The sequence below is a fragment of the Adiantum capillus-veneris genome, chromosome 7 (genome assembly GCF_014529385.1).
Source record: "Adiantum capillus-veneris isolate H3 chromosome 7, ASM1452938v2, whole genome shotgun sequence".
Lineage (NCBI taxonomy): Eukaryota > Viridiplantae > Streptophyta > Polypodiopsida > Polypodiales > Pteridaceae > Adiantum > Adiantum capillus-veneris.
This window is the reverse complement of record NC_140937.1, coordinates 57828042-57836479: the sequence shown is the minus strand read 5'-3', so window position 1 is coordinate 57836479 and position 8438 is coordinate 57828042. Positions and strand designations below refer to the sequence as shown.

The following is an 8438-nucleotide window of genomic DNA, read 5'->3' as shown; positions in this document are numbered from 1 at the left end:
TAATCAAAGCTCCATAATGCACTACAAAAGTAATTCTTGTTACATGAGTTTACTTAAAGGAGGAACCTCTAATAAGTATAAATTCATAAATGTAATACTCAAAGAGAGTAAGAATTCAAGTTATATGTATAAGCATGCATAAGTGACAATTTACTATAGCATGCATAAGCACCTCATTTATAAACACACTAAAAATATATCCTTCATAGAGTAAGTCAAGTCCCACAAAACCAAGGTAAAAAGACAAAAAGATAACTCCAGTCTCAATCTCTATATCTAGAAGGAGCTTTCACAAGACGTTCATGTCTTCCTGTTACAATGTATACTTGTGATTCCTGCAAAAAATTGGATAACTTGCAAAACATTCCTTATACAAGAAAATCTATATTCAACTTAAAGAGAATGAGCAGTCACCTTAGTATCTTGTTTGGAACTTTAAGACCCTTGTTGCTAGCATTTGTGATATCACTCAACGCCTATAATAAAACATTACTTTAATCCGCTTGCACTTGAAAGCCAAAGAAACAAACTCAATCTACAAGTAGAAACCTTTTTCTTCACACTCTTTTCAAGCTCCTTTGAATTTGTCCTCTTTTTGGAGCTACCTTCAACCTACATTTGACATGTGACAAGACTCAAGGAGAGGGTTGACTTGTATTTAAATACATACAATTCTAAATCTTGATGTATACAATAAGATAGAATTCTTACGAGGTTAGAGTTTAAGTGAAAACCTTTTTCCTCCTCAAATTTTCATCTACTTCAATGTCCTACAAGTTTCAAAGAAAGAAGTTCCAAGACACTTTACATAGATGATACATACTCTTCAACTTACATTCTCAAAATCACTAGAAGCTTTATTTTCTTGAGCTGCACTCTCATCATCTTCTTTCATCTCGAAGGCCTCTTTTGTGCCAAGTGTTTCTTGTCTTGCAAGATTAGAAGTCATATCAATCTATCAAAGAGAAATAAAAACACACGATGTTGAAAGAAACTAAGACCATAAATCAACCCAAATAAGATCTTGTAATTCATGATTGCATGCATGCTACACATTACCAAGTGATATTCATGAACTAGCTCATCCACTAGGATGTTTGATCTTCCAATTTTCTTCTCCATTACTTTTGAAGCATTGGCAAACTTAGCATTGTCGTCGTTGACAACATTCTCTTCACAAATCCTTGAAGCTATGAGTGCACTTGGAGACGTGATACTCATTTGACCATGAGTGAAATGATTGTCCTAAATAAAGGAACAAGAGTTTGACAAGTAACTAGATAAGCAAAACAATATAAGAGTAAACATACTACTGCGTTTCACATTATAATAAGAGATAGAAACCACTTGAAACACGTACCTCATTATTTTGCAGATGAAGGAAGATCTCTTTCTCATTCTCATTAATGCTCGGTTCATCAAAAGCCTAGACAAATAGCATTATCCCCATCTTTAATATAAGATTATCCTCGCACAACAAACTCTTTTACACTTTAAAAACTTGAGTCAACACGGCCCGCGGCGTAGTTCCGTGCCCAGAGATATTGGCCCCAAAACTTGGCGCCCCTTTTGGTATTTGTTTATTATATTAATTCTTGAGAAAATTAAAATTATGGAAGGGGTCCTCTGCTCACAGACTCTGCGTCTAGATTCTCTGAAGAGTGAGGCCCCTTGGACTTTATATATTCTTACAAGGGATGCCCCAACAGAAGTTAACTCAAAAGAAAATTATCCCAAAAGCAGCTTGGTTCAAAAACTGCCAAAAAAAGCATCAATGTAAATTTTGAAAATCCGTACAAGCCACTTCATCAGCTAGTGCAAAAAGTTGGATTCCGTACAATCAGGATTCCATATTGCTGCCTCATCAGTGCATTTCACAGACGTCCGTACTGCCAACCAGCGGCCGTACTGTCCTTTGCTCTTGGGTGGTCATGCCACATCACCGTCTCCGTGTGTGTGCGTGAGCTTGCTTTATCTTAATGTCTTTATGTCACTTGGGCCCCATCGGATGGGGTCTCATAAGTTGGTGGAAACTTCTTCTCCTTCTTCTTCTTCTGTTGTTCCTACTTCTTAGGGTTTAGGCCCCTCGATCGGGATCTGCAGGTTGGCTCCGTTCTTCAATGACTTAACACGTTAGAAGTTTGTGACATCCCTCCTTCTTGAAAGAATGTAATCGTCCACGATTATAGAAAATCTGCAAAACAGCTCAAGTTAGCTCAAAAATTTCCGAGGGACATTTTGAGGGACAATCTGAGAGTGAACTCTTCACCTTTTGACAATTTGGGCACTTATGGATATAGTCATATACATCCTTCCTTAATTTATGCCAAAAGAATGAGCTCTCAAAGCTTCTCCAAAGTATTGTTGATACCTCGATGACCCCCAACAAGTGAGTCAACAGTACCATGAAGGAGAGCCGCTCTTTGTTTTGTTGTGATGCAAAGTCGACCCCTGCATAAGAGCCAACCGTCCTGAAGAGTGTAATGACCTCGTTCTCCTGCCAAGGCCAAATGGTAGAGAGTGCTAAACTTGACGGAGTCACGATACCCCGCTTTCATGCTATCCAAGTCCATGCCCTGAATCTCCAAGATTGTGGTTGGCTTGATGGCCTCTACTATGTCGGACTTCCAGCTAAGAGCATCTACAACTAGGTTGTGCTTGCCGAGCACATACTCTATCATGCCACCGAACTGTTGAAAGATCTGTCTTGATGATCGCTCCAATCAGCACTAGGCATGGTCAAAAGCCATTTGAGGGCTTGATGGTCTATTTTAACTGTGAGCTCTCTACCATAAATAAAGTTCTTTCAATGTTTGAAAGCCGAAATGATTGCAAACAAATCCTTGTCGTAAATGTCATGCGAAGCAGATAGAAATAGCTGACATGATCTAGATTTATGCTCTTCACAAATCCTTTACACCCAATGGGGTCCCAACCAACCCTCTCAAGGGCCCCCAAATCGTTGCCAATGTGGTATTTGCTTATGATTGCAATGATGGAATGTACACAAATGATACTTTTATGCAAGACTCTAGACTCTCAGAATGGGGAAGATGGAACCAATAACTCTCTGAAATGGAATACCTCCGGGGCTGATGTGAATTGGCGATGTTGCAAGTCGATGGAGAGGCCAGGAATGCACCCGGAATTTCCAGGCTGAATTGGTCTCACCGATTGAAGAGGAATACCTAGCTGAGATCTGGACTGGTATTGGAACAGGGAATGGCTCTTGATGTGTCCCAATGATGGCTGAAAAATAGGCTGAGAATTGCTTGTTTTGGCTGAGGAAGAATGTCCTCCGAGATGGGGCACTGGAGGAAAATGAGAGGAGAATGAGGCAGCCAAGAATGGGCTGCCAATGGTGACCTCAATGGGAGATGGAAAGCTGAGATGGCTCCGAATGTGCAACCGGTGAATGGGCTGCAATGAGGGGCCCCAATTGGCATTCCGTAGGGCGATGAAGGGCAGCCAGGAGGGGTGCCTATGGCTGTTGAGATGGATTGCCTACTGGTTGCTGAAACGCCATGGGAAAAGGCAGGAAACGTAGATCGCCAAATACTCGCCCTTCTGAAAATGCCAGCCATGAGCCATAAAAGAGGGCACCCAAACTTCTGGGAAATGGAGGGACATGCATCCTTTAAATAGGCAAGGGGTTTTCCTTTTATATTTTAGGAAGGGGATGCATAAATTGGGATTTGACAGAATTAAATCCCTAAAAATAAATAGTGCACATTTATGCCAACCTTGGGACCAAATATGCTCTTTACCTGGTGACAAGGTGACTAGGTGATCTGATGGACTTAGGAATTTGACCATAATTGTCACCCAAGAAGCTTCTAACTTCATGAACATTCTTCAAATCGGGCCAATCATGTATAGTCTCGATCTTGGCCGGGTCCGTCTGTACTCCTGCTGTTGAGACGATGTGTCTCAAAAAGTGTATCTCGGTAAGAAAAATTCACTCCTCTTGGCATTAGTTACTAACTTGTGATCTCGCAATGCCTAAAAGACTTGTAGCAGATGTTGTCTATGTTCTTCCTCATCCTTGGAGAAGACTATAATGTCATCAAAGAAAGTGCCAACAAAAGATATGTACTCTCTGAAAATCCTATCCATCGTTCGGTTAAAAGTCGTTGGAGCATTGGTAAGGCCAAAAGGCATCACCAAAAATTCATATAAACCAAAGCTCGTCCAAAAAGTTGTCTGGTAGACATATCTCGGCCCAATTTGGATCTGATGATATCCGCTTTTCAAATCGATCCTGCTAAAACAAGAGGTGCTCTGTAATCTGTCAAGAATATCATCAATCCTGGGAATCAAAAATCTGTTTTTGATGGTGATTTTATTGAGAGCTCTATAATCAATGCACATTCTCCAAGATTTATCTTTCCTTAAAACTAGCAACACCGGAGAGCAGTAGGTTGAAGTACTCGGCTGGATAAGACCCTTTTCCAAAAGGTCTTTCACTTGGTTCATAATCTCTTTATTCTAGGCTCGGCTCACATGGTAAGGTGGCCAGTTCGGTGGTGTGCTTCCAGGTATCATATCAAATCAAGCCGAGATTTCTCTTCCAGCTTAAGATTTTACATTGTGGCACTTTGATTTTTTGTTTGTTCATTTTCAGCATTTATATTTTGTAACTTTGGGGGGTCATATAACACTGTTACCCTCCCCAGGCTCATCACATTAGTAAACTCCCTTTATAATACTTAAGCTAAAGGTCACTAGGGTTAAGCCCACTAGAAAGCCCTAGTACATTTCATACAATGCTGCCTAAATCGGATTAAGAACCTAAGTAACCATTGCTTATTAGGAAGACATTCCCCATGGTATTAAGAGAAGATCTCTAACACCTAACTTGGTCAAACTAGCTTAGTCGGACTGCTTGATTTTTAAACCTAGACAAGTGATTATGACAAAACATTACATTGAATTAAATGTTTGATACTAAGACAATGCGCTGAATATTATGCTACCAATCACAATCAAAGCAGACAAACATGGATGCAAAAAGATAAGGGCAATGCTAATGGACAAAAAACACCTGTTTGTGTCGATGGTCGCGCTTGATTTGAAGTGTGAACGAGAGAAAGGTTCCATGAAGGTCCAAATCCTATCAATAGCAATACGCTCCTGTACACACTATGAAACAAAAGGAATACCTCCAGGAGGCACATTAGTGGGAAAAATTAAAACTCCTAAAAAACAAACTCAAAACACAATCTAGACCCCTAACCTACCTATCTGTCACCCCTTTTAGAATCAAGGAAAGAGGATATTATATAAACCGGGTGGCCACCCTAAGGCTAGGCCTCTATCCTCCTCATCTAGATAAATAAAATCGTTGTCCGTGAGGCCATAGTCTTCCTCGGTCTCTATTAGTTCCTCTTCATCATCCTCTTGTGCAAGCATGCTAATCAAGAACCTCGTGATGCGTGGATACTCATCTTGTGCAAAAGAATAAGCATGTGCCATTGGAGACACATTCGCTACTGGGTAGGGATCACTAGTTAGCCATAGACGTATCAGCCATTCTAACTCCTCAAAATTTCTCTCACATGCAAGGCTCTCTATCAAATCCCATTCGCAAGAAAGTATAGGGTAGCATACGTAGAACACTTGTTGAAAAGACAAGGGGTACCTTTCATCAAAAATAGAAGTGCATGCCTCTGGTGAAGTAGCCATTTCTGACAAGACAGATAGATTTGGTTAGGCCTTTAAAACATAAGAGTTGTTTTTGTGTGTTGCTTGAATTGACACGGTGAATTTGGACTTATATGTAAGATCTGATAGGGTGCTCTCTCATTGCTAGGCACTCTTGCTCTTTACTATTTTTGTTTTTTTGTGAGTATAAGGCTATATATATACATTCCCTAAGATCGGAGATTGAGAGGTCAGGGAAAAAGGTTGAGAGGGAAACAAATGAATGATGACTGTCAGCAAACACTCCCCCCTTCCTTGGGTAGATCATACCATTTGAAATGAGCTTGTCACCCTTTGAAACCAATTGTTCCAGTTGGTAATAGGTGAGGATTTTTGCCAGTAGTTTTCTATTACCCTAGGTGCCTCGTCAAGTTGCAAGGGTGGTAAGGTACTCTACCATGATTTTATTTGCAACGTTGTTGTAGGTGGTGAACTTACCCCGGAAGGTGCAAACTCTTTCGTGCTTGTATGGATATGTACAGTGGTAGGTGGAGGTTGTGTCGAAGCTTCTATTTGCGTATAGTAACTACATGAAGAGCAAGAAGCTTCATTTGATTTCCCTGTTCTTGAGCTAGGTGGAACAAATCGTTCTTTCTTTGGTACCCAAACTAGCTCTAGAACGGGTGTGTAACATTCCATGATTTTTTCCTTTCCGCGATTTTCAATTTGTTTTGGAGCCACAGGATTGGGTTTACATGGGCCAGGTGACAGGTAAGAGTACACTTTACGTTTGGGCACCCAGATTTGATCATTTCCTTCATAGTATCCTTGGGCTTCCAATAGTCGTTTAGGAATCCAACGCAGCGTTTCTTTACATTTCTTGGAGTGAGTGGTACGGATCTTACTAGGTTTCCGTTTTTTTGCATCAACCATGCTCACTACAGAGGTTTTAGGGACCCACTTGTATGTTTTCTCTGTTATATTAGAATGGTTCTTGTGTGTCTCAAGCTTTCTTTCAACTACATCAATTGAAGCTCTAGAGAGTTGGGCTATGGGGACGTATGGTTCAACCTCCTGGACATGCAATGTCTTGGGTTTTATTTCCTTGGGCAATATCTCAGGGACTATGGCTTGAGTGGTAGGGCTAAGAGTTGGTTTTTGCGTTGTAACACCCCCAGTCCCCCAATCAATAGTGCATTTGGTGGCTATCATCCACGTGCGGCCTAGGTTTATATTACCCTCCATAGTTCCAGTAGGCATGACCAAAAAGTCTTGAGCTACAACCCCATTGTCATAACTGACAGAAGTGTGCCAGATTCCAAAAACCGTAGTTTTTTTCTTGTTGACACCCTTGACTTGGATAATACTCTCAGATAGAGGTGGCTTTCCTAACTGACACCACACCCCATAGGATAGCAGATTGTATTTAGCACCCGTGTCCAATAAGGCGTTATATAGCACTTTTCCATAGGCACTATTTAACTCAATGGGGTATCGTAGAGGTGTGTCAGAGTCCAACCCATCCTCTTCGATTTCCACGTGGAATGCATTTGTGACCCCAAGGTTAGCCTCTCGTTTTTGTCTTATACGTTGTTGTCGCTCCTTAGCCTCAGCTTGAGCTTGTATCTTGTTTAACTCGGTTTGTGCTTTGGCGGCCTTCTTTTGATGAATGGCCCGTAGTTCTTCTTGGCTTAAAGGATCATAATATCTTTTGAATTTACTCCCATTGAGGAATCCAATGGTTTCAACTCCATCAAGAGTTTCCACACGAAGGGTACCTTGTGGGGTAATTTCACATACTCTATATGGTCCTTTACCAGCATATTTCAACTTTTTCTTCTCTTTACGTACTCCATACATAAGGACATTATCACCAACTTTGATGTACTTGTCCTTCACATGGCGATCAAACCACTTCTTTCTCCTATCCTTTTCCACAAGAGCATTTTGCACAGCCAACTGTCTCTCTTCGTCTAGTTTTTCTAAGATAAACAAACGCTCGGTTAAGGGGTTACCATTCCATCCTTCTTGTGAAGCTACCCTAAGACTAGGAATGACAAACTCCCAAGGCATAACCGCTTCTTGGCCGTATACCATTTTGAATGGCGTACAATTAATAGCCACTTTATAAGCAGTACGATAAGCCCATAGGGCAGATGTCAACTTCAAATCCCAATCAGTGCGATGAGCTTCTACCGTCTTGGTTAAAATAGAGATTAGAGTCTTGTTGGTGCTCTCGGCTTGTCCATTAGCTTGCGGGTAATAAGGTGTAGACTTATGGTGGGATATCATAAAGGTCGTGGTAAGCTCTCTTATTACCTCATTTATAAAATGGGTACCATTATCACTAACAATTTCAAAAGGGCAACCAAATCTTGTGATAATGTTCTCAAAAAGAAACTTAGCTGTTGTCCTCGCGTCACCTTTTTGTGAAGCCTTAGCTTCAGCTCACTTTGTTACATAGTCCGTAGCAACTAGAATATATCGAGATTGAGTGTTGCGAGCTGCGGGACTAATTGGACCTACAAAGTCTAAGCCCCATTTTCCAAATGGTTGGGTTACTTTAATAGGATGTAAGGGCATTCTGTCCTTGCGCTGTGTGGTCTTGTAACGTTGGCACTCATCACACCCTTTTGTAAAAAGTGATGCATCCTTAAATAAAGTTGGCCACCAATAGCCTGATTGCAGCACCTTTCTAGCAGTCAGGTCCCCTGAAAAATGTCCTCCTGCTATGCCCATATGTGCTTCTTGCAAGATATACAAATATTCATCCTCGCGGGCACAACGCCTAAGAA

The 8438-nt window shown here is 41.0% G+C and overlaps 1 pseudogene; it reads right to left on the bottom strand.

Annotated features, from left to right (window-relative positions):
* Nucleotides 1–263: 263 nt before the first annotated feature.
* Nucleotides 264–1122, bottom strand: LOC147453913 (uncharacterized; annotated as a pseudogene).
* Nucleotides 1123–8438: the final 7316 nt, after the last annotated feature.